This window comes from Anabrus simplex, chromosome 1 (assembly GCF_040414725.1).
Source record: "Anabrus simplex isolate iqAnaSimp1 chromosome 1, ASM4041472v1, whole genome shotgun sequence".
In the NCBI taxonomy this organism is placed as follows: domain Eukaryota; kingdom Metazoa; phylum Arthropoda; class Insecta; order Orthoptera; family Tettigoniidae; genus Anabrus; species Anabrus simplex.
This window is the reverse complement of record NC_090265.1, coordinates 432636598-432661726: the sequence shown is the minus strand read 5'-3', so window position 1 is coordinate 432661726 and position 25129 is coordinate 432636598. Positions and strand designations below refer to the sequence as shown.

At 39.1% G+C, this 25129-nt stretch overlaps 2 protein-coding genes across 6 annotated transcripts in view; one reads left to right on the top strand and one right to left on the bottom strand.

The window, feature by feature from the left end:
• LOC136856909 (protein nessun dorma) overlaps positions 1-25129 on the top strand; it is a 210385-nt gene that overhangs the window by 53637 nt on the left and 131619 nt on the right. The window lies entirely within an intron of this gene.
• The window catches only part of LOC136856912 (apoptosis regulatory protein Siva), a 136339-nt gene that overhangs the window by 89908 nt on the left and 21302 nt on the right, over positions 1-25129 (bottom strand). The window lies entirely within an intron of this gene.

The following is a 25129-nucleotide window of genomic DNA, read 5'->3' as shown; positions in this document are numbered from 1 at the left end:
GCTTCCGTGATCTGAATCTGGATCCTGGGGTCTGTCCATCTGTGACCTTCCACGAGCTATTTGTATTTGGACCTATCCTGTACTGTCATCAGTGGATATTTTTCCTTTATGCCAATAGTCTCCCAATCTTCTCTGACTTCCTTCATCCACTTATTTCCATTAAGCAGGTTGCATTCCATATCTTCTTTGTCAGCCTTTGTCAGATTTCACCTTGCTTTTTGGTGCCCCATATATGTCTCAAGATTCTTCTTTTCTCCTCCTCCAATTGTATGCATGCTCTCTTGCCCAGTGTCAGCGTTTCAGTTGCATATAATGCAGCATTGCTAATGTTTATCATGTAGTGTCGCAGTATGGCATTCCTCGAGAGGTTCTTCTTTCCATATGTAGTCATGGCTGCATATCGTAGTCTCAGCAGCAATTGTGCTCTGTCTGTGGTACTTTTGTTGCTTTGTAGTTTACCCGTGATGTTCTCACCTAGTTACCGGAAGCTGTTGACTCTCTGTACCACTTGGCCTTTTACGTTCCAATCGGTCTTTGTATTCAGTACCTTCGTCTTGTTGTAGGCTATTTTTAGACCAACCTTTGCTGCAGTCTCTGCTAGATTTGCTAGTGCCAACTTTGCGTCTTCTTCCTTTTCATGTAACAACACCATATCATCTGCAAAGACAAGGCAATCCACTATGACATTGTTTTTGATCTTATATCCAATCTGTACACCTTCAATTCCCATGGTTCTATTCAATTGTCTCCATTGTTTCACCACTTCATCCAAAACTAGGTTAAATAATATTGGCGACAGACCATCCCCTTGTCGGACTCCCGTCTTAATTTCAAAGCTCTCTGACAATATACTTCGGTATCTTACTCTAGCAGTTGTAGCCTTCAATGTTTCCCCCACCAATGCATGTGTCGTAGAATCCGATCCTCTGTCGCGTAGGATGTTCAGTAGTGTGTTCCTGTCTATTGAGTCGTAGGCTTTTGCGAAGTCTACAAATGTAACTATTGTGTCCTTTCCTTTCTGGTGTCTGTGTTCTATGATTCTCTTGAGTCCAAAGATCTGTTCTATGCAGTTTCTCCCTTTCTGGAAACCACCCTGATATTCTCCTGTGGTCGATTCAAGCTGTGCTTCCACTCTGTTCAGCAATAATCTCGAGAGTATCTTGTACCCAATGTTTAGCAGTGAGATACCTTTGTAGTTATCCAGTATTCTTTTGTCTCCTTTCTTATGTACTGGTATAATTATGGCTTCTTTCCAGTCGCTAGGTATCTTCTTATTTATCCAGATGTCCATTATTATTATTCTGTACATGCTTTCTTCCATTGCAGGACCACCCCATTTGATCTCCTCGGCGCATATACCATCATTACCTGCCCCTTTGTTGTTCTTGAGATCCTTGATTGCCTTCACAACTTCTGTTCTGGTGGGTGCTCGTCCTTGGTTGATGTCTCTCCTGTACTGTAGAGTAATACTCCCTGTGGGTGCTTCTGTGTTCAGTAGATCCTTGAAATATCTTGCCATTTCCTCGCATACATTTTTTCACCTATGTTGAACTCGCCATCTTGTCCTTTCACAAAAGGATCTCTCGCCTCATAACCCTTTATCCTGCTCTTCATCTCCTTAACCCCTCAGCGCCGACCTCTATACGTCGTATAGACCCTCTTTTCTTCCGTAGCCGCCGATCTCTATACGTGGTATAGACCCATACATGGTTTCACATTTACGGCTATAGCGTGAAGAGTTTTGGAGTTACTGATATGCAAATTGTTTTGTTTCCAAGAAGACATTTATGGGTTTATCAGTGTTGTAAATAAGAATTGAAAAATCATTATAATGTAGTTGTTTTTGCAAGAATAATTATTTGTCAAATAAGTCTGAGCACTAATCTCTTGCTTTTTTTTAAAGTCTGTTTGCTTTATTCTTTCCCACAGAATAAAATAAAGAAATGATCTGAGAAGTTCGTCTTTTCGTGTGATGTTCTTTGCTCTATTTGTACATTGGGAGTACGGTTTATTTATTATATTTGTCTTTATTTCTCAGCTTGTAATATTTTCGTAACTCTCCACGAGCGCTCTCTGTAGGCATCAGTTAGTGCTGCTTTCTGTCATAAGATACGAGAACCAGCTGTTCATGGTGTATATCTCGTTTGAAAGACTTTGTCTCGACCTTTTATCTGAAATATGTATCGAGTTGGTTTGTTTCGTCATAAATGTTATTCCCCTCATTCAGTTTCGTCCTGTTGCTTTTGGTCTCGCTGCAGCTTCATCAGTCCGTGTGACGCGCAGCGCTCAGCCGTGGTATGACTGACAGTAACGTGCTTGAAATATTGTATAATTCAGATGAAAGTTTAGTCGGAAGTAGTAGTGACAGTATAAGCAGCAGTGATAATGAAATAGATGATGTAGCAGTGGTAAATGATGAGAGTGACAATGAGGAGGAAACAGTACTTGGAAATTTCGTGTAAGAGACTATAGATAATTATACAGGTCAAAGAGAAGTTTTCAACGGTGAATTCTGATTGCTAAATTCTCTAATAATACTCACACAGGTCACAGAAACAAATATTGAGCAATTACCTTATCGAGTTCAGCTGGTGAAAGGTTTGTTTACAAAATACGCTCGCTCGGGAGGGGAAAGAAATATTCAAGGCCGGTGCGCATCAGATAATACAGTTCCAAGGTTGCAGGAAAGATATTTTATCAGGAAATTAGCACCCAAGAGTTGGAAATCCAAACCTCAGAGACATTGTATCCTGTGTTCAAAACACGGCGAAAAGAAGACGTCAGTGTACTGTTGCCAGGAGTGTGTCATGAGTCCCCGGCTCAGAGTGCTTCGAACTCTTATCACACAGAACTAAATTACTAAGGAAATGTGAAACAATTATGTAATTAACTGCATCCACATAGTTCTGTCATAAGGAATTCCAAATTTCGTGAAAATCGGGCTACTGTTATACTTGCAGTAACGCTTTAAGTGAATCTATGTATTTCAGTCACGCGTAGTTGAAATCTCATCCAGCCGCGGGGTAGGAAGCTATTTAAATGGCTGTGACACTGAGGGGTTAAAGAAGTATCGTGATTTGTTTTTCTTAAACGCATGATCAGCTTCTTCTAGCCTGTCATTCCACCTTTTCCTTTTGGCATTCCTGATCGTCTTGGCAACCATCTTTTTTGCTGTCTCGAATGTTGACATGTCCTCTTCCTTCTTGGTAGTCTGCCACCTTACTCGCATCTTCCTCCTGTACTTTATTATTATTATTATTATTATTATTATTATTATTATTATTATTATTATTATTATTATTATTATTATTATTATTATTAATGTTATTTGTTTTACGTCCCACTAACTACTTTTTAAGGTCTTCGGAGACGCCATTATTATTATTATTATTATTATTATTATTATTATTATTATTATTATTATTATTATTATTATTATTATTATTGTTGTTGTTGTTGTTTTTGTTATTATTATTATTATTATTATTATTATTATTATTATTATTATTATTATTATTATTGTTATTATTATTATTATTATTGTTATTATTATTATTATTCGCCACATTGGACCACTTGAGTCTTCCATGTACACTTTCTTTTTCTTTGAAGGCTGTTCTGTTTGATTCTTCTTATCTGCCCAGTACTTCATAAGTTATGAGTTTCATTGTGATTGACAACTGATCACTATCAAAGGGTAGAGAAGGGTCCACTTATTCAATACCGTTAGCTTGTATATTGTCTTATAAAACTAGGACTAGTTTCGACCCCATATATATTGGGTCATCTTCAGTTATGCCTCAGTTGGAAGACATATGCACACATATAACCAATAATAAATTGAACACTTTGGTATGCCACAATTTACAATCTTAATTTAAAACATTGTTGAAGTCCAAACAACACATCCAAACTTGAACCTAAAGAACACATTAAAACTGCTGTGGTTGATGCGAAACTATGTCTAAATCTATACATATAAAATAAGAGTACATTGCTCAGAATTTGAAAAGAATGGTATTTCTGTATTGGTCATGTCCACAGTAACAAGGAATTGCACTTTTTACTTTTCCGTAATTTCTGTCTGTCTGTCTGTCTGTCTGTCTGTCTGTATGTATGTATGTATGTATGTATGTATGTATGTATGTATGTATGTATGTATGTATGTACACGCATCACGAGGAAACGGCTGAAGAGAATTTCATGAAAATCGGTATGTAAAGTCGGAGCCACTACAATCTAAGCTATAAATCATTTTATTCACGGTGAGTGAAATGGTAGTTTAGGGGAAGGCCTAACATTTAATTCTCAAATATTCAAATTATTAGTGTCCTATCGATAAATACTACATAAGTAAGGTTATATAGAATTAAATTTCCAATCATTTATGTGTACATTTTTAGCATACCGGCTGTGATAACACAGATATTCATGAATTTGTTTTTTTATTGCCAAGTCCATATCAATGCCGAGCCACGAGAAAATGGGTTAACAGAATCTTTTGAAAATCGGTATATAGAGTTGGGGAATAAGAAACTACAGTCTAAACTATAAACAATTTTATTCGCCCAGGATGAAATTGTAGTTTAGGGGAAGGCACCTAAAATTTAATTTTCAAATAACTATGTTATTGGTCCTATCGTAAAGTACTACATAACAAAAGTTATAGATAATACAATTTCCGATCATTCATGTTTTATTCAGTTTTAGTGTACCGACTATGATAAGAGTGGTATTTCAGAGTCGGAAGAAAACTGTCAATGCCTACAATATCGAAAGCGCATAACATTGATCAACAGTAACATTACATTGACCATTGTTTGTTGTGATATTCTTTGTCTCATGGTGCCACTCAACTCTAACAGCCGACTGAATATTGGCGGGAAATAGCTGGGGAGTTGGAAAACTTTCTTCTTTAACATGGCATTCCTCAGGTTCATACATTTCCGGATTCTGCTGGTATGTAAAACACTGGTTCATCATAGCATTTCAGCTATTCGATCCCTACTCTGACTCACTGTTTTGAATGAGCAGTGTGTACATTTACGGCAGAGACTCACTTAGTAATAGTAGTAGTATGCCCTGGTCTAGAATTACAATTTACCGGGTGAGTTGGCCGTGCAGTTAGGGGCGCGCGGTTGTGAGCTTGCATCCGGGAGGTAGTGGGTTCAAATCCCGCTATCGGCAGCCTTGAAGAGGGTTTTCTGTGCTTTCCCATTTTTACACCACGCAAATGCTGAGGCTGTACCTTAATTAAGGCCATGGTCGCTTCCTTCCAACTCCTAGGCCTTTCCTATCCCATCGTCGTCATAAGGCCTATCTGTGTCGGTGTGACGTAAAGTCACTAGCAAAACTGAATTACAATTTTGGCCGATTCCAAATTATAGCACCACAATTCACTAAATAACTCAAAATTCAACCCTGGAAAAAAGCTGTTTCTTAAGAAAATCTTCTTTCTCTTCACTTTTATAAAATTCTACATTCATTTTATTTCAAATTAGCAGTGAAGAGGGGTTTCTCCTCTGGCTTGGAGGAAAAATTTGTTTCCAAGTCAGATAGTTTTTTTCTGCCACCGGTGTATGAATGGAGATTTTCCGACTCATCGTGTACTCCTAGGGAACAGATTAGTAAAAGGGCATAATTTCTGCCCTTGGACTCTTGGTTCACAGCCGCGCGCCCCTAACCGTACGGCAAACTGCCCGTTAAATTGTAATTCTATACGAGGGCATACTATTACTGAGCGAGTCTCTGACGTTGGTCATTCCAGCTCTGGAACTTTGGACTTTTAGATCGGCAGCGTAGTACTGTTTGTTAAAAGTGAGAAAATGTGTTGTTTTTCCTTTGATTGAGTATTTCGTATGAAAGCATTGCTTTTAATCGCACCATTCCTACTGACATCATTGTAATGACCAATGTTCGTTTCAGTTGGGAAAACTACTATGACAGTCTTTCGGAGGATGTAAAAAGACAGGTGGAGAGCGAATGTCTGCCATTATAATGAAAACTCTCCATCCTTATTGTGACTGATGGTAGGCATCTTCAAAATGAACTAAATGTTACACGAACAATAGTTAAATCAAAGGGGTATAATGCACATTTTATCAATAAAATCATCAACACAACTAAAAGATGTCAAATATCTACTTTAAGCAGAGAATCAGTAGGCAAAAAATCATATTCCTCCTTCATGTTCAATAATATGAACATATACCAAATCACCAATATTTTGAAGAGACATAGCCAACAAATAGCTTTTAAAACAAATAATAACAATTTTTCCAACTTCTTTAATACATGTACTATCAATCGAACTAATTAGTTTTCTCAATCAGGTGTCTACAAACTGCAGTGCAATAGCTGTGAAAGTACATGTATAGTACGAACACGACGTAATTTTTCAATAAGATATATGAAACCTGTCAATGCTTCAAGATACAATCTTTTTTCTGCCATGGCACAACACATGACAGACTTAAAACAGACTTTTACAGCAATTGACCAAGGTCTAAATATATTAAAAGTGGATAAGAAGGGCACCATGCTCAACATATTGGAGAACTGTTACATTCATTTAGGACAGTACTTTAACCCTAGCCATAATATTAATGAAATAAATAAAAAGTATAATATTCTATTTGATACAATCATTCCTATATACACAAAGTATAAACGGAAAAAAGACACGTCAAGTCCACCAATCAGTTCTAACCTACCTACCCCCCCCCCACCCGCCCCTCCTCACACATCCCTCCTCCAACCCCTGTCATCATAAGCTATACTCTTGCTCCCTCTCAGCAGTCAATCTGGTGTTGGTGTCCGTATCAGATGCACAAACTTACAAAGAACACAGGGGTGAGTCTCATATAGCTATGTATACAGTGAAACCTCGATTCTCCGTTTTTCGTGGGACCATGAAAATAAAACGTACAACACGAGAAAACGGAAAATCCGGGAATGAATGAAAACCATCAACAGTTTGGCTAAACATTACAAAAATGAAATATGTATAATTATAATCTTACTAAAACTCCTAAACCAAACCAAACTACAGCCCCAGTGGGACTTTGCCTGCCAAGCGACCGCTGCTCAGTTCAAAGGCCTGCAGATTACGAGGGGTGCATGGTCAGTGCGACGAATCCTCTCTGCTGATATTCCTGGCTCTCTAGATCGGGGTCGCCATCTCACCATTAGATAGGTCCACAATTAAAGGCAATCGCGTAGGCTGAGTGGACCTGGAACCAGACTTGTATCCAGGTAAAATTGCCTGACCTGGTTGCAATCGACCCCGGGCCCTCTGGATGAGAGGCAGGCATGTTAGACTGTGAAACCGCACTAATTACCGGTACGCGAGTTCAAAATGTCGATACTTTATATTCAATTTTACAGGGGAATCTTTGTCAGTTTCCCGTGAAAACTTCTTTCAGTTCAGCAACTTTGATTAGGCTAGCCAAACTCTTCGAAAAATCTAATAGCGCCAAGCCAAACAACAATCGACCACAAGTAGTTTTTAATTCTGTCATCTGATAAAATAAAGCACATTAGATATAAAAGCAACCAAAATGATGGCGAAATCCCTTCATTTCTTAATCTTTCATTGTAATTTGGTCTCCGGTATACTGTTCGCAGTCAGTTTCTGGAAATCTCGTACCGCGCAAATTAGGCCTACATCGACTTTTAAAAGTTATGATGAACTCAAAAACATGGTTTCGAATCTAAGTATCGATTCTTAAAAATTCTTGAATGCATTATATTCAATTCTGCCTGTCACAAATCCAATCAAATTGGAAAGATAAAATAAATATCATCAAAACTTCAGAAATTATGGTTATTCGTGATCATGAGGTCATCTGGAAAACGCGCTCGCTGCACATGTCAGTACGAGTTGGAAATGATACCAACCATTTAAATGTAACGTGCACAAATAAAATGACTGCGGTTTTTGGTATTTTAACACAAAAACGTAAAATTACCAGTCTTACATTAGGACCTAAACAGTAATAGGCAATCCCAAGACCTCCCATGGCTTTCTTTTTTTAATGTAAGGTGCAACATCTGTTCTGGTCTCGCTAACATAATCATGTACAATAATATCAAAAATACTGAATTTGTGTTAAGAAGGAGCAGTTTCGATTCCTGCCTGAAAGCCCAGTTATTCTACAGTGCCCTGAGCAAAGTGCCAAAAACCTGTTCGGCAGTACCATCAAAAAATGTAAAAATATAAACATCTAACCCTGGACATAACAAAGACGTTTTATAAGTGCGAACATTTGACTGAACTCGAAATGCGCCGTGTCTCCTTGCAATTGTTGTGGCCACTCTCTGCTTTATGATTTTCCGAGATTCTCTAAACAATACCACCCGAATGCGATGCTAAGATGGTCCCTTATGCAAGTTCACCACCCATCGCTTTTCTAGTACCGGTACAGTATTTGCTTTAATTATCGCAATGACGGGGTGTTAACGCCAAGATCCATAAATATGCCATAGCCGTCCTTTCATGAGATACAGTTTATTAAAAAACAATTGATCGAGGATTTAGCATTGATGGGACTGGAATTTCTGGGCGGTTGATCCGGGAAATCGTTTCTTCGAGGAACGGATAATGTGGGACTTTTACAACGTGATTTAATTACGATGCTCGTGGAACCACGTAATTTGAACGCATATTCCAGGAAAATGTATTTTCCGGGAACTGATAATCGAGGTTCCACTGTATTTATCTCGATCTTCTAGCTTCCCTTCTTTTCTCAATATACTTCAAATTATTTTCTTCATACATTTACTTCAAACCAAATTAAACAATAGATCACTACATCTGACGTAAAGGAATGCCTATTCAAAATTATGAATGTTCCGCTTCAAGCTACATAAGTCATTACCCATATTACATTAAACAAACATAAATTATAAATCAAGTTGCTCGTTTATACAGATAATGTTGCCAACTTCTAGATCAACTCAGGAACATTTGACTGCTGTAGGAGTGACGACATAGTTTGGCATCAACCACAGCAGTTTTGATGTGTCATTTAGTTTCAAGTTTTGATGTGTTGTTTGGACTTCAACAATGTTTTAAATTAAGATTGTAAATTGTGGCATACCAAAGTGTTTAATTTATTATTGGTTATACGTGTGCATATGTCTTTCAGTTGCAGTATGGCTGAAGATGACCCAATATATATGGGGTTGAAACTAGTCCCAAATTTTATAAGACAATGTACAAGCTTATGGTACTGAATAAGTGGACCCTTCTCTACCCTTTGATAGTGCTCAGTACTTCTTCATTTCGTTCTGATCGCAGTGTTCTTAATTCGTGTGAAATCTCTACAGGCCTTCTGTGATTCTTAAGAAGGGTGGTAATTTTATTCTTGTTCTCTGCATATGTAATTTCGAGTTTATGGATACAATCCTCTATTTTTAAAAAAGACACTCGGCTGCTGAATTGAAACTAATGCTTTTGGCTTTACGTCCCATTAACTACTTGTACGGTTTATGAGACACCAACATGCCAGAATTTAGTCCTGCAGGAGTTCTTTTACGTGCCAGTAAATCTACCGACATGAGGCTGATGTATTTGAGCACCTTCAAATACCACTGGACTGATCCAAGATCGACCCTGCCAAGTTGGCGTTAGAAGGCCAGCACCTCAACCATTTGAGCCACTCAGCCTGGCTGCATTAAAACTAAGATATATCCTGGTTTTGGGACAATTAATATAATAAATTTCACTTTGTTAGTCCACTAAGCAAATATAAAAATATAAAATGTGCACTGCACATAAAATTATGGAAGTATGTGGATAGAATCCTCTATAAAAAGTGTAGTGCTGCTGCGTTAAACTAAGGAATATTGTGGTGCTGAAGCGAGTAATTTAAGTCATATCAATCCGTGTGGACAATGTAAAGGATATATACACTGTATAACAGAAAAAAAATGACGTACCAGGAACTAATTGTCCAATGGCGATAAAAATTGGTGGTTGTGAGGAACAGACAGGAAAAAAAAAAAAGAAAACGATCAAAAGTGCAGAACAATCTAATGATTTATTGCAGAGTTACAGCGTTACAAAGTGAGGACGTCAATAAGGTGTTGGTCCACCCCTGGCCTGAATCCAAGCTGTCACTCGACGTGACATAGACTGATAAACTCCCCGGATGGTGTCCTGCGGAATTTCATGCCAAATGGTCTCCAACCATTGGGCTGAATCGGCGACATTCTGGGATGTTCTCAATTGCCTTCCCATGACGTCCCAGATGTGCTCTATGGAGAGAGAGATCAGGCGACCGAGCTGGCCAAGGAAGGATAGGGCAAGCTTGAAGACAGTTCATAGCAACACGTGCCGTGTGCAGCTGGGCATTATCCTGTTGGAAAGTAAGGCCTGGATGTCGCTGAAGGAACGGTAACACAACCGGCCATAGAATGTCGTCAACATACCGCTGTGCTATCAGTGTGCCAGGAATCAGAGGGGTCCAGCTATCCAAAGAGATGGCACCTCAGACCGTCACCCCCTGTTGTGGGGCTGTGTGGTGTGCGATAGTCAAGGCAGGATCCCCACGCTGGCCTGGACGTCTCCAAACACGTCTGCAGTTGTGGTCAAGGCACCGTTTGAAACGGGACTCGTCACTAAAGACTATACGTCCCCAGTCAGCGCAGTTCCACATTGCTCGAGCGCAGCACCACTGTAATCTGGCTTGACGGTGAACAGGCGTCAGTGGTAAGCGGCGTAACGGGTGGCGCGAGCGCAAATTCCTTTCGCTCAGGCGTCTGTTGATGGTCATGGTTGACACGTGTGCGGGTCACACGCTGGATCATTGATAACGATGACTCCGGTGCTGTGACAGCTGTTCTGACAATCGCTCTGTCTGCCCGTGATGTTGTGGCCCTCTATTGACCACTGCCGTCCTGACGCTGATGCCTGCCGTTGCTAACCCACTCTTGCCAGCATCGTCTGATCGCCGCATCACTTCGACCCAAATGTCCAGCGACAGCTCAATTCGACCAACCAGCTTCTTTCAATCCGATCGCATGACCTCTTTCAAACTCTGACATCTGCTCGTAATGAACACGAATCCTTCGGCATGGCATTCTTACAGACGACGTTAAGATATCGCAGTAGAATGCAACAGCTCCTTTGAGCATACGCTTCAGAATCTCGCCTTATATACACCTGATGCATGCGCAGTTTGGATGCGCGGGAGCTCCCGCTATTCATTCATTGGACACGAAATTTTAATTATATGCATGTTCGGTCCGAATGTCTTTACATACGTAATTTCCTTACAATCGGGCAACGCCTTCCCGGTACGTCTTTTTTTTGTTGTTTTTTTTGTTATAGAGTGTAGAAAGAAAAATAGGAAAATTGATCTCTGAAAGGTCAATGTGAAAAAGTATGAAGACTGAAAGTAACGAGAAAAATAAGCTTACCCTTCAACGTTCCAGCAGGAGTACACCGTTCAGCAGTTGTTAGTGCTGTGCGGCCTTGACAGTGGCTTAGGCTCAAGGTGACTGGAATGGAGGGTAGGGGAAGTGGGGGAAGAGAGGAATGAGGGGGTCTGTTTGAAGGATTATTAGTATGATGTTTATTGAATTTTTTATCATAATGTTTAGATACTATAGGGATTATAGATTCCAAGGGAACATCAGTATTATCTAAAATTTCATTGATGTTGAAAGCGGGTTTCGTAAATTGGTTAAGAGAAATGAAATATTCTTCCTTTAAGAACAGGGCCTTTCTGATTAAAACACACTATATCTAGGTCTTGTTGGATATTAGTAAAATGATGGTCAAAATTCTTAACATGCTGACCCATAACAGAAAATTTATTGTGTTTAGTGGCATTAACATGTTCAAGGTAGGTCAAACTCGGGGAAACTTTAATGCATTATACGCTATCTTGAACATGTTGAACCAAGCTCGAATGCTGCAGTCGCTTAAATGCGGCCAATATCCAGTAATCGGGAGATAGTGGGTTCGAACCCCACTGTCGGCAGCCCTAAAGATGATTTTCCATGGTTTCCCATTTTCACACCAGGCAAATGCTGGGGCTGTACCTTAATTAAGGCCACAGCCGCTTCCTTCCCATTCCTAGGCCTTTCCCATCCCATCGTCGCCATAAGACATATCTGTGTTGGTGCGACGTAAAGAAAAAAAACATGTTGATGCCATTAAACACAATGAAGTTCATTCATATACCAGGTACATAGTTTCACATTAGCCCTGAGTGAGCCTACAGAATGTAAACTTGGTGGATAATTACAGCCCTCTTGAACTTCAATTAATTTCATCATGTGAGCCTGCAGATCATAGTACAACTGAGAATTGTTCCTTCTCAATTTCATGATGTTGCAAGTCATCATCTTCTATCTCTAGTTGATCTTACACTAGAATATAGTCCTGCCATGCTTGTTGTAAAGCATCCAGTCTAACTGTAACACTGAATTTCTCAATATGACCAGTTAAAGAATCTGTATACGTCTTTATGTTGGTTATCTTCAATTTTGCAACCCTTCTTTATTAGTCTTTCTAATTTCAGTATTCATTGTGTACAAGGACTTGGACAAATGAAAGGATAGATATGACCTAAGCTTACCAGTTGATGATTCTGCTGATTAATTCGCAGTGATGTTAGATTCAGTGTCAGCACAATGAACATTACGTCACGCCATAAGGTGGCCATACACACGTTCGAATGACTAGGCTGACATACCACAAGCATATATTCAATCACAGTCACAACACTCTTGAGACTACATTTAGTTCACAGTATCCTCATTCCCTTAATTTTAAAGTACACCTGCTATGCATCCGGCATGTAATGGCCATGGAATAACCAGAATAACTTTAAAAGATTACAGTAGGGTACTGAATTGCTATGAGGCTGGTTTTATCAAAGGAGGCATGAAGGGATTAATCAATTATAATGGTAAAACTTATATACATTCTATTAGACCTTTTCATCTGAATAATGAAATGTATTTATGTAATTAAATATGCTAATGCAAGACTAAGCTGCAGAATGCAGGACTAAAGCTGCCGCTAATCACAAGCAATTTGTAAGCATCGTCCCTCATTTCTAGAACCACAACTCGCACACGCCTAGGGTTGCCAGGTTTTTGAAATTCCACAAAGAGACTGGTCATGTCGACACAACATAACATTTGCTTAAGGAAACATTGATATATACTGTAATTTACTGTAATATAATTACGTTGTAGGCACAAACTTTATTACTGTATTTGCTGCTTCATTTTCTACATAAAAAGTTTAACCCACATTTTTCTTCACTTTAACCTTTTTTTCAATTATATATATATATATATATATATATATATATATATATATATAAAATAAGAGTTTTATCTGTACATTGCTCAGAATTTGAAAAGAATGGTATTTCTGTATCGGTCATGTCCACAGTAATAAGAAAATGCATTTTTTACTTTTCCATAATTTCTGTCTGTGTGTCTGTCTGTCTGTATGTATGTACACGCATCATGAGAAAACGGCTGAAGAGAATTTAATGAAAATCGGAATGTAAAGTCGGGTGATCAACCGCTACAATCTAGGCTATAAATTATTTTAATCACGCTCAGTGAAATGGTAGTTTAGGGGAAGGCCTGAAATTTTATTCTCAAATATTTATCTCATTAGTGGTCGTGTCTTAATGATAATCGATAGACAAAGATGGGAAATAAGTCACTACAATATAGGCTATACAAGCTTAGAAAAATGGTAGTTTAGGGGAAGGCCTAAAATTTAATTGTCAAATATTTATTATATTAGTGGTCGTATCTTCACGAAAATTGGTATGCAAAGTCGGGGAATAAGTCGCTATAATCTAGGCCATCAACAATGTTATTCACACTGAGTGAAGTGGTAGTTTAGGGAAAGGCCTGAAATGTAATCTATATACTGTATATAAAATAAGAGTTTTGTCTGTACATTTCGTCCTATTTCTGCGGTTGCGAGAGGGTCGAATAGTGGAGAGTCCCAGGGAAAATATTTGCCCTTTTACTAATCTGTTTCCTAGGAGTACCCGATGAGTCGGAAAATCTCAGTTCACTACACTGGCGATGGAAAAATCTATCTGACTTGAAGGCAAATTTTTCCTCCAAGTCACTCTTCACTGCTAATTTGGAATAAAATGAATGTAGAATTTAATAAAAGTGAAGAGGAAGAAACTTTTCTTAAGAAACAGCTCTACCGAGCTCGATAGCTGCAGTCGCTTAATTGCGGCCAGTATCCAGTATTCGGGAGATAGTAGGTTCGAATCCCACTGTCGGCAGCCCTGAAGATGGTTTTCCGTGGTTTTCCATTTTCACACCAGGCAAATGCTGGGGCTGTACCTTAATTAAGGCCACGGCCGCTTCCTTCCAACTCCTAGCCCTTTCCTGTCCATCGTCGCCGTAAGACCTATCTGTGTCGGTGCGACGTAAAGCAAATTGCAAATTGCAAAAAAAAAAAAAAAAAACCAGCTCTTTTCAGAGCTGAATTTCAAGTTATTTAGTGAATTGTGGTGCTATAATTTGGAATAGTCCTAAATTGTAATTTTACACCAGGTCATACTACTACTACTAAGTGAGCTTCTGTCTTAATTGTGCACGCTGCTCATTCAAAACAAAGCGTCAGATTAGGGATCGAATAGCTGGAATACTGTGATGAACCAGTGTGTTACATACCAGCAGTATCAGAAAATTTATGAACCAGAGGAATGGCATGCTAAAGAAGAAAGTTTTCTAACTCCCCAGCCATTTCCCGCTAATATTCAGTCGAGGTGTTATACTCGATAAGCAGCAGTAATCCCATCTATCGGAGTTGAGTGGCAGCATAAAAGACAAAGAACATCACACACCAAACAACGGTCAATGAAATGTTATTGTTGATCAATGTTATGCCCTTGGCCTTCACATTTAGTTTTCTTCCGACTTTAAAATACCATAAGTAAAACACTTTCAAAATTAAAATTACTTGTAATTTAAAATACCACTCTTATCATGGTACGGTAAAACTGAAGGAAACATAAATGATCGAAAATTGTATTCTCTATAACTTTTGTTAGGTAATACTTTTTGATCAGACCAATAACATAGGTATTTATAAATTAAATTGTAGGCGCCTTCTGCTAAACTACAATTACATCCCGGGTGAATAAAATGGTTTATAGCTTAGACTGTACTTTCTTATCCCCCGACTCTATATACCAATTTTCCAAAAATTCTGTTTATCCATTTTCTCGTGGCTCGGCGTTGACATGGACTTAGCAACAAAAATACAAATTCATGAATATCTGTATTATCATAGCCGATACGGTAAAAATGCTTTACAATGGCGAAAAATGAGGGTATCCTCCTATTCAATACATCATATATTCCGTCATTAGACGAAGCAAACAAATTCAGACATGTTTCGGCTCGCTTGAGCCATCTTCAGTGAAAAAAATTAGGGGGTTTTTCACTGAAGATGGCTCAAGCGAGCCGAAACATGTCTGAATTTGTTTGCTCCGTCTAATGACGGAATATATGATGTATTGAATAGGAGGATACCCTCAGTTTTCGCCATTGTAAAGTGAAAACCGTCAATACGGAATGATTCTAATATCTTGTAACGGTAAAAATGTATAAGACATAAATGATCGGAAATGTAATTCTGTATAACTTTAGGTATGTAGTATTTATCGATAGGACCATTCATAATATAAATATACATACATACATACATTATCATTATAGACTGTTATGCCTTTCAGCGTTCAGTCTGCAAGCCTCTGAGAATTTACTAAATGTCGCCACAATCATCTATTTGCAACTAGTGTTGTGGCCTCATTTAGTTCTATACCTCTTATCTTTAAATCGTTAGAAACCGAGTCTAACCATCGTCGTCTTGGTCTTGCTCTACTTCTCTTACCCTCCATAGCAGAGTCCATTATTCTCCTAGGTAACCTATCCTCCTCCATTCGCCTCACATGAAGCCACCACCGAAGCTGGTTTATGCGTACAGCTTCATCCATAGAATTCATTCCGAAATTAGCCTTTATCGCCTCATTCAGAGTACCCTCCTGCCATTGTTCCTACCTGTTTGTACCAGCAATCATTCTTGCTACTTTCATGTCTGTTACTTCTAACTTATGAATAAGATATCCTGAGTCCACCCAGCTTTTACTCCCGTAAAGCAAAGTTGGTCTGAAAACAGACCAATGTGAAGATAGTTTCGTCTGGGAGCTGACTTCCTTCTTACAGAATACTGCTGATCGCAACTGAGAGCTCACTACATTAGCTTTACTACACCCTGATTCAATCTCACTTACTATATTACCATCCTGGGAGAACATACAACCTAAATACTTGAAATTATCGACCTGTTCTAGCTTTGTATCACCAATCTGACATTCAATTCTGTTGAATTTCTTACCTACGGACTTCAATTTAGTCAGAGGCTAATTTTCATACTATACTCATTGCACCTATTTTTAAGTTCCAAGATATTAGACTGCAGGCTTTCGGCACAGTCTGCCATTAAGACCAAGTCGTCAGCATAGGCCAAACTGCTTACTACATTTCCACCTAACTGAATCCCTCCCTGCCATTTTATGCCTTTCAGCAGATGATCCATGTAAACTACGAACAGCAAAGGTGAAAGATTACAGCCTTGTCTAACCCCTGTAAGTACCCTGAACCAAGAACTCATTCTACCATCAATTCTCACTGAAGCCCAATTGTCAACATAAATGCCTTTGATTCATTTTAATAATCTACCTTTAATTCCATAGTCCCCTAGTATAGTGAACATCTTTTCCCTTGGTACCCTGTCACATGCTTTCTCTAGATCTACGAAACATAAACACAACTGCCTATTCCTCTTGTAGCATTTTTCAATTACTTGGCGCATACTAAAATCTGGTCCTGACAGCCTCTCTGTGTTCTGAAACCACACTGATTTTCATCCAACTTCCTCTCATCGACTGATCGCGCCCTCCCTTCCAAGATGCCAGTGAATACTTTGCCTGGTATACTAAACAATGAGATACCTCGATAGTTGTTGGAATCCTTCCTGTTCCCTTGCTTATAGATAGGTACAATTACTGCTTTTGTCCAATCTGAAGGTACCTTACCAACACTCCACGCTAATTTTACTACTCTATGAAGCCATTTCATCCCTGCTTTCCCACTATACTTCACCATTTCAGGTCTAATTTCATCTATTCCTGCTGCCTTATGAAAATAGAGGTTATTTACCATCCTTTCCACGTCCTCAAGCATAATTTCACCAACATCATTTTCCTCCTCCCCACGAGCTTGGCTGTTTGCAACACCACCAGGATGATTTCCTTTTACATTGAGAAGATGTTCAAAATATTCCCTCCACCTCTCTAGTGATTCCCTGGGATCTATTATGAGTTCACCTGAATCACTCAAAACACTGTTCATTTCCTTTCTCCCCTCCCTTCCTAAGATTCTTTATTTCTGTCCAGAAAGGTTTCCCTGCTGCTTGACCTAGCCTTTCCAGGTTATTACCAAAATCTTCCCATGACTTCTTTTTGGATTCAACAACTATTTGTTTCGCTCTGTCTCTTTCATCTACGTACAAATCCCTGTCTGCCTCGGCCCTTGTTTGGGGCCATTTGTGATAAGCCTTCTTTTTATGTTTACAGGCTGCTCTCACTTCATCATTCCACCAAGATGTTTGCCTTTTCACATCTTTACACACAGTTGTTCCTAGGCATTCCCTTGCTGTTTCTACTACAGCATCCCTGTATGCCACCCATTCACTTTCTATATCCTGAACCTGCTTACTGTCTGCTGTTCAAAACTTCTGTCTAATTTCCTCGTCCTGGAGATTTTCTACCCTTATTCGTTTGGAGACAGATTTCACTTTCTCTACCGTAGGCCTAGAGATACTTAGTTCACTACAGATCAGATAGTGGCCTGTATCATCGAAAAATCTGCGAAAAACTTGTACATTCCTAACAGATTTCCTGAATTCAAAGTCTGTTAAGATATAGTCTATTATGGATCTGGTACCCCTAGCCTCCCATGTGTAGCGGTGAATAGCCTTATGCTTGAAGAATGTATTCGTAACAGCTAAACCCATACTAGCACAGAAGTCCAACAAATGCTTCCTATTCCCATTAGCTTCCATATCTTCCCCACATTTACCAATCACCCTTCCATATCCTTCAGTTCTAATCCCAACTCTCACATTGAAATCGCCCATTAGCACTATTCTATCCTTGCTGTTGACTCTGACCACGATGTCGCTCAATGCTTCATAAAACTTGTCAGCTTCATCCTCATCTGCACCCTCACATGGTGAATACATGGACACAATTCTTGTCCTAATTTCTTCAACTGACAAATCTACCCACATCATTCGCTCATTTACGTGCCTAACAGAAACTATGTTGCGTGCAATGGTATTCCTGATAAAGAGCCCTACCCCAGACTCTGCCCTTCCCTTTCTAACACCCGTCAAGTACACTTTATAAGCTCCTATCTCTTTCTCATTATCTCTCCCACCTGAATATCACTTACTCCTAGCACATCCCAATGCATCGTCTTTGCTGACTCAGCCAGTTCTACCTTCTTTCTTCCATAAGCCTCATTAATATTGATAGCTCCCCATCGAATTCCATTTCGTTTGCCAAGTTGTTTCCAAGGAGTCCCTCGCCTGTCAAATGGGAGTGGGACTCCATTACTCCCATAGGTCGGAGCCTTGCTTAAAATGTTCTGAGCTCGGTAAATTCATGAAGCATGATGCTACCCTACTTGCACATAGTCCAAGTGAGGATCTCTCCTCTAACGGGTTATGGACCACTGGTGAATTGTATAGTCCTAGCCGCCTGAACACAAGGAGGGCTATGACTCAGAATATGTCCGAGATGCCCACTCCCATTCCATAGCAACTGGTATCCCGACTCTCAGGACCACTTACTAGGCCACTCAGCCGTTGCCCATGGTTCAAGAACTAGGATGTGACTACAGTAACCCACAAACATGAATATTTGAGAATTAAATTTTTGGCCTTCCCCTAAACTACCATTTCACTTGCCGTGAATAAAATGATTTATAGCCTAGATTGTAGCGGATCATCCCCCGACTTAACATACTGATTTTCAGTAAATTCTTTTCAGCCGTTTTCTCGTGATGCGCGTACATATGTACATACAAACAGACAGACAGAAATTACGGAAAAGTAAAAGGTGCATATCCTTGTTACTGTGGACATGACCGATACAGAAATACCATTCTTTTCAAATTCTGAGCAATGTACAGAGAAAACTCTTATTTTATATACAGGGTCTTTATTTATGCTTGGAAGGGACTTTATCGCTCAAACTTGGCCGCCGTGACAGGTCGCTACCGGCCACTGGCACGCACGGTTTCCGGCACTCTGCAGTTGTTGAGAGCTGAGCTCCGAGATAGTAGGGTCTTCAATGAAGCTACTGCGTACTGTATGTCGTATTGTGTAGTGTTTTATTGTGATTGTGTATAGTGCTGTAATGTATGTGAAATATTCGTTACGTGAATGGATATATCTGCATAATACTTACATTAAGTGCAGAAAATCGTGTGCTAGGACAAGACAAAAGTTTCGAGCAAAATTTCCTGTCGATCGGACAATAAAACAACTGGCCAAGAGATTCAAACCTACAGGTTCAGTAAACAATAAAAATAGCCATAAAGGTCATTATCTCCTTACTGTAGCGTGTTTGGTACGAGGATCATAAGTAAAAATCTGTGGCCCCCTCGTAGCCCAGATTTAACGGCATGTGATTTTTATTTGTGGGGAATGATGGGAACAACCCTCACACACTATATGAACTTAAGGACGATATACGAGTTGCAATTGCATCTGTCAGTGCAGGCTGAGTACCAGGTAGTACTTGGTAGAGTAACCGAAAACTTCATTAGGAGATGCTGATTATTTTGGCAGCGCATGGGGAACATTTTCAGCATAAACTGTAAAAATTGTGAGTTAAATGCATGATAGTGATTTTTGAGCACCATATTCTGCCGAGACTCTTTCAAAGTGAATAATGTCATCTAAAATCATCAGTGTTCTGGCAGAATCCCAACACATGTCCAAGGCTTTCTGTCTCATTGCAGCAATTTGGCAGCAACGGGTTGTACTTAATGACCTACCAGGAAACAATCTGTGGTGAGGTTGCGTGACATCTTCACTGCTTTTGTGTACTCGGAAGAGAACAGAGGTGATGTACGAGTGATCTAGAAGTTTGCTTTTGGGCACTCTGAATATAAAACTACTCCCTTTCCTTTATGTGGTAACTAGCTCCACGGCTGAAAGGATTGATTTATTATATAGTCTTGCATCATTTTCTTCTGTTAAGCTTTGCGGGAATACTTTCTTTATGTATGTTATGTCTCAGGAGTTTCATATCTTGTTCTTCAGGTTCCTTACAGATTTTAAATGAACATCTTGAATATGGAGTAAGTGATTACTAGAGCCCGGATTTCCATGCAAATGCTTGCATGTTCCTAAATAAGCTGTTTACACTTCTGAAACTTTGCAAATATTCGTTTCATGACTAATCAGTTCCAAAGAACCGTACTTTATCCGTGCATGTTTGCATGTTATGGGGCTGCCCAGCCAAGGAGGTAAAGGCGTGCTCGGTTCCCCCGGAAGGACGTGGGTTTGAATCCCCATCAGGAAGTCGTAAAATTTAAGAAACAAGATTTCCACTTCTGGAGGTATACTCAGCCTACACCAAAAATGAGTACCAGGTTAATTCCTGGGGACAAAGGCAGCCGGGCGTAGAGCTAACCACTCTACCCCATCACGTGCCGAGGTTAACAATGGTGGAAGCCTTTACCTTCCACTCCACCAAGGGCCTTCATGGCCTGTACAGAGGTTACTTTACTTTACTTTGCTTTGCTTTGCTTTGCTTTGCTTTGCTTTGCTTTGCCATGTTTGCATATTTTGAAAATTTTGGATTTAATAGCGAATAATAATTGGACATTTATATTGGATTATATGACATTTCTTCTGACTTTGACACATATATTATGTTAACTTGTATGATAGTGTCTCTTTTGAACATGGGTTTGCAGATTTTGGGACCGTACGTCCATGTTATTCATCTATTATTGAGAAAGAAAGAAAATGTATTCCTAGTATACAACCAAAGTTAGAAGCATAGAGGTCCTATAATCCAGTTAGCCAAGCACTTCCTTACCTGTTGTTTGAGTAAACATTAACACAAGCAGGAAGACCCTGCGTCAACCAGTCTAATCTTTGGAAATGTGGTGTCCCAGTAAAAACTGAACCCTGAATTTGAATTACTGAATGCTATTTCTATTTTCGTCTATATTAGACTAATATCACACTACTATGACATCGCGTTACTGAGATAGCAGCTTACAACCCTTGGTTTTACACTGAATCCTGTTTTGTTTTCCTGGAATTTCTTATCCCGAACTCTGAACTCTCATTGTTCACAGGCCTGACACCAAAGTAATTGAGAAAAGAAGGGAGTTGGAAAGCAGCACACTTACACGCTTCAAACTGTAATTTAGTGTTGGACTGTGCTGTGAAATGTTGGTGTCGTGCCACCTGTTAAAAGTCTACGAAGAGACCTCGTGTCTAAATGGATTGAGGAAAAGCATTTCTAAGTTAATTTTTGGAAAGGGATAACTTCAGATATACTTCGTCCTAAATGTCTTCCTTCTTGCGACGTAGAAAGTTCATTTTCTTTGTCCAGGAATGTTCTGCCAGATAAACAAATGAACTTAAATGAAGAAAATGTGGAGAAATGAGTTTTTTACAATGTTTCAAAAGAAAGTGAAAATATAGCAATGCTGAACGGAATTTTGATAGTGCATGAATGCATGTATATTTTGAGATTTGATAGTGCATGGAAATCCTGGCTCTAGTGATTACTAATATTATAATGCTGTATACTAGCTTCCCATTCCCTCTGACCTTCTTGACATTATACACAGTACTGCCATAAGTTGTGTCAGTAAAATCTAAACGCGCCTTAGTATGATAATTGTGAATGAAGAAGCGTGGCAAAGCTGTATGTCGTTGTCCTCAAGGTCACCTTCATGACTCCGCCAGTAACAGTCTTGCAGTGTGCTAACATCAGGGAGCAGTGAAAGATGGGTGGTGGTGGTGATTATTGTTTTAAGAGGAAGTACAACTAGGCAACCATCCTCTATCTAACACTAATCAGAGGGAAAAACGGAAGAGGTCCGACACTTCGAAAAATGAAGATATCGGCCAAAGGAAGACAAGGGCCACGAAGGGCGTGAAAATGAAAGACTCCCTAGCCTTCGCAAACCTAATAGCGTCGGGGTCGGAAAAGAACAAGAGTTGACCAAGAGAGATCAGATAGGATAGATGAAAGTGAGGAGTCCGGCACAAGTAAGTGGAAGCAATGCCAGGACTCAGCTGATGGCTCTGTGGTCGCCAACCCACACTCCAAAGTTCCGAGCCCCTGAGGCCCCTTTTAGTCGCCTCTTACGACAGGCGACAGAGGGATGAAGGATGGGTGGGGGGTGTATGAGGTTCGTATCGCTGTATTGGCATTATTTTGTTGCGGAAAGCGAACTAAGGAAATTTTTTCTTTGCTGAAACCTCTCGATATCAATGAACGATTTGTGTTTTGGACAATAGCATAGTTTAAACAAATGGATGCAACTGTTAATCTCGTCAGATCAGGCCATTCTAGGTGTGTGTATACTGAAAAGAAGTTGAGAATGCTGTTTGTGTAAGGATTCAACGCAATCCTTTGCATAAACAAACAATTTTGTCTTGTGAAATGAATATATCTCTACGAAATACATCACATATTTTGAAGGATGAATCACGTGTTGGTGCATATAAAAGATACACACGGCATTTACTAACTAAAATATTAAAGGAAATACGCCGGGTTCGAACCCAGGTTTTGTTAACGTATGGAGGGGAACCAGTATTGGTTCATCGCTGCTGCTGACTGGCCTAGTGGAAGTCCGAACCTCAGTCCATTGGTTTATTCTCTGTGGCAGAAGCTCGAGGCGATAGCATGTCAAAAACGGCACTGCAACATTGAGATTTTTAAAAATCAATCTCTTCAGCTGTCAAAGACATTCCACTGGACATGCAGCTATTGATGAGTGGCCTCAACGTCTCAGCCACTGTGTTGCCGTATGTGGTGATCATTTCAAATAAGAGTACGTTCATTTTGTAGCCATTTTTGTGGTTTTTCAGAATATATGTATATTAATGGGTTTGTGTAGTTTTATTTAGTAGTTATATGAATTGAAAGTACTGGCAGTACTGTGTACACCATGGAATTCTGAGTATCATCTGGCAGCATCATGATTTCTTTTACAGAACGTCTTATAATTTTGTCCAGAGCACTTTAAGAAAGTGATAGTTGTATCAGAAGGTTACATTGTAATGGATAAATTAAACCTGGCCAAACGAATTAATAATCCTGATCTTTTGCTCTGATTTTAAGAGTTTTCTTTTTACCATATTATGTAAGTCAGAAGTTACAGTGCTTATTAAATTATGTATGTCAACAGAAATTTTATTTTTAAAATCAATTCCTAAATACTTGATTCATTTTTTGTTTGTTTATGTTGATGGGATTTTTTATCCTGGAAGTGTAGAGACGTTTCCTTCAGTTAATTTCCCTTTCTTCAGGATCATCGACTTACTATTAAGAGGATGAATATCTAAACCAATTTCTGCAAGGCTACTTTCGGCTAAATTTAACAAGGTAGTAAGTAGCATCACTTTTGCTTTTACTGATTATTACTAGATCATCAGCAAAAGTAAATTTTGACAAATAAAATGTAGCCACAATGTTAGCATATGTCAGTGAGATTTTGTATTACAGTAGTGTTTGTTAAACAGGAATGGTGAGATAGGGGACTATTGAGCTACACCACACTTAATTTCAATGCGTTTTGATTTTGTATGATCAGCTTCCATTTGAACTGTATTCTTTGTAAGAAACATTTCAGTTAGTCTCCATAAATTTGGAGGAATTTTGGATTGCTGGAGAGTTTGCTTGATATTTTCATATTTGATAGATTCTAATGCTTTTGTGAATCTAAAAATGCGATGTAGCCTTCCTTTTTGTTACGTTTTGCATCCTGGAGCCAACCATTCAAACGGGAAGCGTTGACCTGAGTTCCAGGTAATGGCACGAAGCCACGCTGGTCAGGACATAATGTGACATGTATACAATTTCATATCTAGTACTCGTTCAGCTGTTCTCATAATCACCGTATATATGGTTATAAGTTGCATAAACATGAAACAGCTGATTTTATCACAGTTCATAAAATTTTCAGCTGAAAAATATTCCAGTCCCTAACTCTAGATCCCATGGCTTATGATCATAGAATTAATATCCAGGTAAAATTCAAAGCTTGCTCAGCCCCACCCTGAATATTAGCTCCATTTTGGCAACCTCTTTATCGTATTCTTTCTGCCATTGTCTCCCTGCTTTTAGCATTGTACCCATCCCTTCAGAAGCAGTTATTATCTATTCTCAGGTATTTCACAATGGAATCTTCGTTCTCTATGGCTGATGAAATCGTATGACTACATAATGAGCTACTTTAATCTATTATGATATGATACAGTATACTCTGGCTTATGTTGCCACAGATTGTCCAGTTTGCAGATTAACCAAGCACGTTTTTTCCTTATTAAATTACTGTAATTGAAATTGAATACATTTTAATTTGACAGTTTAATTAAAGTTGAAGAAAATGAAAGGGATGAAAGTGTTTCTCATTCTGTGGCTCTACAGTGTATAGATACCCTGTTGGATTATACGGGACAAAAGGAGTTTGAATTGGTGATATTATTGCCGCACGCAAAATATGTGTTGAAGTAAGGATGCACTTGAACAACCAAATGCACAGAACCATTACAGACTTCTTCAAAGTACAGTAATTTGCAAGAGTTATCTCTATACATGTATTATAGCCTACTTTATATGGTACTGTATTTAAAAATATTATAGAAGACATTTTTCTTGCAATAAACACAAGCTTTTGGATTATCCGTATTTTCCGATTATCCGTGCCTTTCACCCCAGTCATTAGCCCAGATAATCGAGAGTACACTGTAATACCAATCTCCCATAATCTTGGAAACCACAGATTT